Source organism: Mustela nivalis (assembly GCF_964662115.1).
Source record: "Mustela nivalis genome assembly, chromosome: 4".
NCBI lineage: Eukaryota > Metazoa > Chordata > Mammalia > Carnivora > Mustelidae > Mustela > Mustela nivalis.
In genome coordinates this window covers 17,338,434-17,345,867 of record NC_139023.1, presented here as the reverse complement: position 1 = coordinate 17,345,867, position 7,434 = coordinate 17,338,434, and the positions used below count along the sequence as shown (strand labels likewise).

Here is a 7,434-nt window from a genome sequence, read left to right as displayed (position 1 = left end):
ATATGATTAAAAACAAACAAAACAAAAACCAACAACAAATCCCACTGTAAATAAGATTACCAAAAAAAATCAATGGACTTTGAGTTAAGCAGATTGCTCTCCATAATATGGGTGGAACTTACCCAATCAGTTGAATATCTGAATAGAACAAAAGCTGACCTCTCCCAAGCAAGAAAAAATTGTGATGGGATGCTGTCTTCAAACTTTGACTGCAACCTCAGCTTTTCCCTTGATTTGTAGTCTGTAGGACCAGTCTATAGATTTTGAACTTGCAGACCCCAATAATCACATGATCCAATTTTTTAAAAGTAGTTTCTCTTTCTCTCTATGTGTGTGTATGTGTGTGTGTGTGACAGATACATACACCGACACATCCTATTATAGTTGACCCTTGAATTTCAATAGAGGTTTGAAATGTGCAGGTCCACTTATACATAGATATTTTTTGATAAACATAACACAAATGTAATTCCTTTTTCTTCATAATTTTATAACTTTATTTTTTTGTAGCTTAGTTTATTGTAAGAATATAATATATAGTTTTTGTTTTATTTTATTATTTATTTTATATTATTTATTCATTTTATCATTTTATTTTATTTATCTATTACAAAATATATGTTAATCAACTGTTTATGTTATCGATAAGACTTCTGGTCAAAGTAGGCTATTGTAGTTAAGTTTTGGGGGAGCCAAAAGTTATACATAGAATTTTGACTCTGTGGGGATCAGTACCTCTACCACATTACTCAAGGTTCACTGTAGTTTTATCTCTGGAGAACCCTAATATAGATGTGTAATATTTCCACATATTTCTTCTTTTTTCTAATAAAAATGATGTAGCTGATGGTATGAAATTCAGCTCAATGAAATATAGTACAACATCTTAATTTTTCTTAGTTTGGACAGTGGCCTCAAACTATTTTGATAGGGCTTATCTCATGTTTTTTCTATTGATGTTAGCTGTGGCATAATAAATTCCTAAGGTGGCCCTATCATTCCTACCTTCTACTCTTCATGCTCTTGTGCAATATACTTTTTTCGAATATGGATGGAGCCAGTGACTTAACTTCTAACCAATAGAATAGAGAAAAGGTGATAGGATTTATGTGTTTATGTGCATGTAGTTATGTTACCTAGATGGTATTGCCAGCCTCCTGTACTCCTTTCTCTTCCTTGCTGGCTGTGAAGAAGGAAATGGCCATGTTGGGGATTCCCACAGGATGCAAAGAACTGCAGGTGATTTCCAGGAGGTGAGAGCTGCCCTCAACAGATGGCAAAAGAACTGAAGCTCTCAGTCTTACAGTTGCAAGCAACTGAATGCTGCTAAGCCACATGAAGGGGAAAACACAGATTTCTACCTAGTTAACACTCCTGATAAACATCAGTTCTGGCTGACAAGTTATACCATGGTAGAGCACCCTGCTAAAGCAGTCCTGGACTCCAAACCCACAGAAGATGTGAAATTATAAATGTATTGTTTTAAGCTGCTAAGTCAGTGCTAATACTATTACACAGCAGTAAGTAACTAATAAAATAACATTTTATTACAACATCTATAAGGAAGATTATGCAAGTTTGGAATTATGGCATATTTACTTTGTTTTACATAATTATAGTTATCTCTGTTTCTCTCTGTAAAGAAGCAAGAGAAGGAGAAAAAGTAAGAAAAGAAGAAAAAGGAGAAGGGGAAAGAAGGGGAAAGGAGGAGGAAGGAAGGATGATGTTAGAAACTTAGCTTCTTGTGCAAACCTCTGGTACACAGCTTTGTGTTGACATAATTAGTTTCCCAATTTTCCCAAATAGGCTGCAAGGAGGTCAGAAAAGGTGTTTTAGTTATGTTTGTATATCAAATTGCCAGGAACATGATAGGTATTCAATATAGGTAAATTAACTGGAAATATTTAAATTAAGAATCCTACATAAAGAATATTTGCTTACACTTAATGCAAAGAACTGCAAAATTTTACCTAGAGAAAGGGAATTTTACCAAAAAGATATTTGGACGTTTGTTCTCTTTTTTATTGCCATAGTAACAACATACTTTTTAGCGTGTCCTTATAATATTCACCAGTTCTCCTCTTTGCTGTTTTTAAAAATAGGAAGAAAACACACTGTCCATCTGGAAAGAAAAGAAAATAATAAATACAGCATTAAATATCATTTAAAATAATATGTGCAATTATTTTTACTGGGTGTCACCATACCTAAAAATAGGAAGTGATGTATTTTATGGTATAATATCCTTAGTCTGAAAACTCTTGGGAACATCATGACCTCTCATATGTATTAACTACTCAATGTGATGATTTTGAGGTTTTATGACTCTAATTTTTTTTAAGAAACACGGTGACGTAGGCATTGAAATTTTTTTTTTTGACAATCTCATGAACCTCACATTATCTGTAGATATGAAGTATTCTTTCTGTAATGTCCCGTCTCATAAATTTATCAGACCAATACAATACAGCTCTTCTCTTCAGGTCACATCCATCAAAACTTATACCAACTAAAATTAATATATGTTGGTTACATCTAATTTGCTATGTGTCTGACTTGCAGAACTACTTCTCATTTTAGTAACATATATAAAATAAAAACAATTGGATTTAATTTATGTAAAAAGACTGATTTGACCATATATTTCACAAAGAAAAAAAGGCAAGTTTCCATGGGGTAGTAAAGGAAGGGAATGAAAATTTGTTAAGTGTGTGTGTGTATATATATATATGCATATATATATATGTGTGTGTGTGTGTGCATACATGTGTATATATACAAATATGTGTATTGTGCTATAAATGAGCATATGTACTAATAAGCACAGATATTAATAGTATTAGACTAAGGGGTGATAATCCACATAAATAATTATCCATCTTGTCAATAGAGCAAATGTTGCCCTATTTCAGTGAAGGCAAGAAAAAGAAAAGGGGTTATTGTGTGTTCATTTATATTCTAATGAAGAGTATCTCCTTTTAATAACTTTAACCAGAGTCATTGACTAGCCAAGTTCAAGGAGAGAAGTAGCAGTATCTGTTAGAAAGCCCCAAGGTTATGGAGCTAGGAATAGTAACACTTGACCTTGTGCAGGTTTCAAAATTGGTTCATTTATCAAGTGTGAATGATAATGTTTTCAAACCTGTAGCATTATTTGTTATGCAAATTAACTGGAAAAGTGTTTATATAGTGATCAGAAGATGCTATGAGATTAAGGAACAAAGAGATTGAATTATTTGGGAATAAATCATAGTCTCCAATACTGCTGTGGCTTTACTTTAATGCCACTTTCAATATAGACAGAAAAGGAAGTTGCCTACACAATGTGATTCAAAAGGTGCTAAAAATGTTTATCCTTTCTTTACAAAAGGTTATCTCACAACAGCAGTGATAATATGGGAAATTTTCATACAGGTCATTTAATTTCTTGGTTTCCAGCCCTTGTAGGTCCTAATAAATTGATAACTCCTTACATTTGTGTTCTCTCTTGAAATTTTCAAGACATTTTTATATGTTATCTATCTTAATCTTCCCTCTGACCTGTAATTTAGGCATTTAAAAGATAATTATATTCATGGGGTGTCTGGCTTGCTCAGTTGGTAGAGCATGGGGCTATCTCAGGATTGTGAGTACAAGCTTCATGTTGGGTGTGGAGCCCACTTAAAACAAAAACAAGTTATTTCAGTTGCAAGCCTAGTCCTGGTCAGACCCGAGAGATGAGCTCAGTGCTAGATTGCACTGAGGGCTGGCACTGGTCTCCTTCACAAAGCCACAGCTGACTGAAAATTTTATCTGGGACAGTTTTCTCCCTTGAAGAATTTAAGGCAAATTTAATTAGCTCTTATCAGCAAAGATAAATTCCCAGGTAAATGGGCATAGGGAGATTATGATGGGAAATTGTATCAAGAAAATTCTGCATTATAAAGAACAAGGTCTGAGCGTACGTGCAAATAGGAGGGTGGGTTACTGAGAACGAGCGGCTGTGTTACCACCAGATACTCTGGAGCCAGGAAGGGCCTGAATGAGAATTAGTACGAACAGGGTCACTAAGAAACACTTAAGCATACTTTGTGAACTGGTTCTACTTGGAACTCATGTTTTTCTATTCCTTGACTTGCATTGTAAGGTTTAATCCTTTATTCAACAAATAGTTACACTGTATCAAGAATTGTTCTAGATTTGGGGAATGGGACTGTGAACAAAAAAAGAGGAAAAGTCCTGCTCCCCTGAAGATTAAATTATAGTTGGAAATATTAAAACATTTAATAATCTGTTATAATCATTTTTTCCACCTACAGCCCCTCTATCTGTGATATTCTTCCCTTCCCTTCAGAAATCTTTAATATTCTGCTTAGTTTTCACATCTTTCAGGAAGCTTTTCTGATTTTTACAATCTGGACAATATTCTCATCTCATGTTTAACATTTACATTTAATATTACACTTAACACACTCACATATATTTACATATATTAATATACAGTTTATTGTTATCAGTTTCTTTGCTGTTGTTGTGTTTTTAGCTTTAAGGCAGGGTCTGGTCTTCTTTGCATGTATTTCACCCTTGTGAAACTCAACGTCTTACACACTCGCATGATACAGGTTTGTTCAGTGAAATAGTAAACTTCCTTTGCAAATGTGACCAAAAACTATCCTTGTTTTTTGCTGTTTTGATGAGTGCATTTTGGTAAATGTTTAGTTAAATTTTCGGGGTTGATGTTCTTCATTGATCAAATGATTAGATATCTGCAAAAATTCTACATAAACTTGAAACTGTGTAGACATGTTTTTTTCCCTGCCCTTAAAGATCCTTGAAGTAAATAATGAAATATATAAATTAATTATATTAAAAGAAGCCTAAGAAAGCATCACATTCACAGTTAATGTAACTGTTCTGCCTATACCTTTAAATTCCCTCTATAGTAATAGCAAGGTGATGGTTTGTAAATTAAATACACCTTCCACCTTCCTTTCTCCCAAACGAGAGCTAATGACTGACATTCTTGCTATCATTCTCAAAGATTTTGAGCAGAACATTAGTCCAAAGATAATTTAAAAAGAACAAATTCCAAACCTATTAGGGAGAAAAATTACCTATGGAGCTGGAGTTGATCTGATATATCCAGCAAAATTGGGGATAGCAACTTGAATAATGATCCGGAAGACTGACAGAGTGATGGATAGACTTCTGTAAACCCATGGGGCTCGTAGGGGATTTCTTCGCTGTCTATCTATAGTAGCAGCAACTGGCATGGTTTCTTTACTCTGCAGCTGAAGTGTATTAGAATACAAATGAATTAACATGGACTTTTCTTCCTTTTCTGTCAATTTTATTTAAAAAAAAATACACTGTTAGACATATACATTAAAGTCATGTTGTACTTAATAATTATCCCTTCCCTCTGATTTGCTTATATATAAACCTTCATGAGGTTAGCAAGTTTTATTTTGTTCTGCTAAATGAGCAGACACTTCAATAGCTACTCATAGAATCTGTTTGCCTACTCTTCACCTTTACCTTCAGAGTTCTTGCTTAAAGATCAATGGTCCCTTTCCTCTTATTAATAACCTTAGTGCTTCAGAAGTCATGTGCAGGGAGGGTAGGTGACCGTACCTTCACTGACTTTGATGTTCTGTGACTTAACAGTTGAGTGGTCTTAGCCAAGTTGCTTACCCTTTCTGTGTTCTCTCACTTGTGAATTAAATAACTCACAGTAATGTCATGAAGTTTGAATGCTAGTGCAAACATCATCTAGAACTCTGTAAGCACCCAGAAGTGTTAATTCCTTCCCCATCCATGAGCATAGCCTTTTTTGGGACTGTGTTTTCACACTACTTATTTTATTCTTACAAACAGAGAGGAAACAAAGGAAACATATAATCTAACCACAGTGTTATTCAAAAGAAACATAGCTACTAGTCCAAATTCACCTAGCTAGGAAGACCTTGAGACGATAATCTTTAAATTATAACCTGGGTAATCTGGCTCTTACAATTCATAGAATTTTAGGGTAAGTAAAGGAATAGATGGGGAAAAAAACAACAACAAACAACAAACCCAACAATACATTTTGGTACCTAATGCCTGTCGGGCTCTGTGCCAATTCCTTAGTTTTGCGTTATTTTCTATAATCCCCATAGCAATCCTGAAGATACTTTTTCTAAGAGTAAATTTAGACTCACAAGGGTGAATTCATTTGCCATTGCTCACCCAACCAGTTTGTGGTGAATGTTAGATTAAAACCCAGGCGATCTTTGTGATCTTAAAATCTGTACTCTTTCTATCTTATCATGCTGCCTTCATATTCAGAGTGATCTTAGGGATATTTATGCTTTCTCTTTTTAGATGGAGTTTGCTCTAAGGAAATCAACTTAAGGCAAGCCAAAGCTTATGTCTTATATGTTCATTGCATTTTTTAGAAAACCTTTTTTGACCTATTGCTTTCTTATCACCTTATTCTCATATTTCAACAGTTTTTCTTTTTCCCTGAAATTTTTCATTATTGAGACTTAATGTCCTCAGATTTCATATGAAGAAGAAAGCATTGGGCTTTAGCCCTCATTTGACTTCTAGTGTGATATATAGTAATAACTAAATCAGTTTCTACCTCTTTCTTCTACTTGCTTATGTAATGAAGAATGGTAGTGGATGATTTTAAAGCACTCTGCTATTTATTAAGTGGCAAAAGTGGTCAAAACTGTATATATTTAATAAGACCCTTGACAGAACCACTTACAACTGCTTAAAGAATATATATAAAGAAATATGATCATTTAAAAAAAATACATGTAATTTGTACTTTTTATCAGAGAACCCATATTTCCCAGAGACTATCATCTTTTACTTGTCCCTAAAAGCACACCCCCCCATTCCTCCTCCTCCTCCTCCTCCTTTTTTTTTTTTTTTTTAATTTCCCAAAGTATTCACCTTTTTAGATCATCTACTCTTTGAGCTGACTGGCTTAGGAATCCTCTAGTTCTTCAAAATAATAGCCAGGAAGTTTGAATATACCCCTCTTCTCAGATTTGTGAAATATAACTGTCATAATGGCTGACTTTTAACACAGATTACATCATTTTAACCTCATAAAAGAATTTAGAATTCTGTCAATATGATAGAGATGCTAGAAGGTTTATTATTTATAAGAGGTTCCAAATGGATAAAACCAAACACAGTAAAAAGCTTACAAAAGATCTTATGATGTCTTGAAACATTTTTGGTAACTTATTCATGATACCTCACAGAAGTAGAAGGCAAATTTATTTAAGAATGATCTGCCATTGAGGTTGGAAGCTATCAGCATTAATTCTTTATATGTAGCAACCCAAGATTAACTGTGCTATCTCTGCTTTAAAGGCACCTCTTGCTTCATTCTTCCTCCTTTCTCCTAAACATTTTTGAGCTTTCCCAAACAAATGACACTAAAGTAAGCTT

General features: G+C 34.0%; 1 long non-coding RNA gene across 1 annotated transcript; it reads right to left on the bottom strand.

The window, feature by feature from the left end:
* Positions 1-2,006: 2,006 nt before the first annotated feature.
* Positions 2,007-7,024, bottom strand: LOC309863158. Its single transcript, XR_014310894.1, has 3 exons — positions 6,928-7,024; positions 5,094-5,270; positions 2,007-2,122 (listed from the first exon to the last, which is right to left on the bottom strand). It is a non-coding gene; the product is annotated as an uncharacterized lncRNA (long non-coding RNA).
* Between the last annotated feature and the right edge of the window lie 410 nt (positions 7,025-7,434).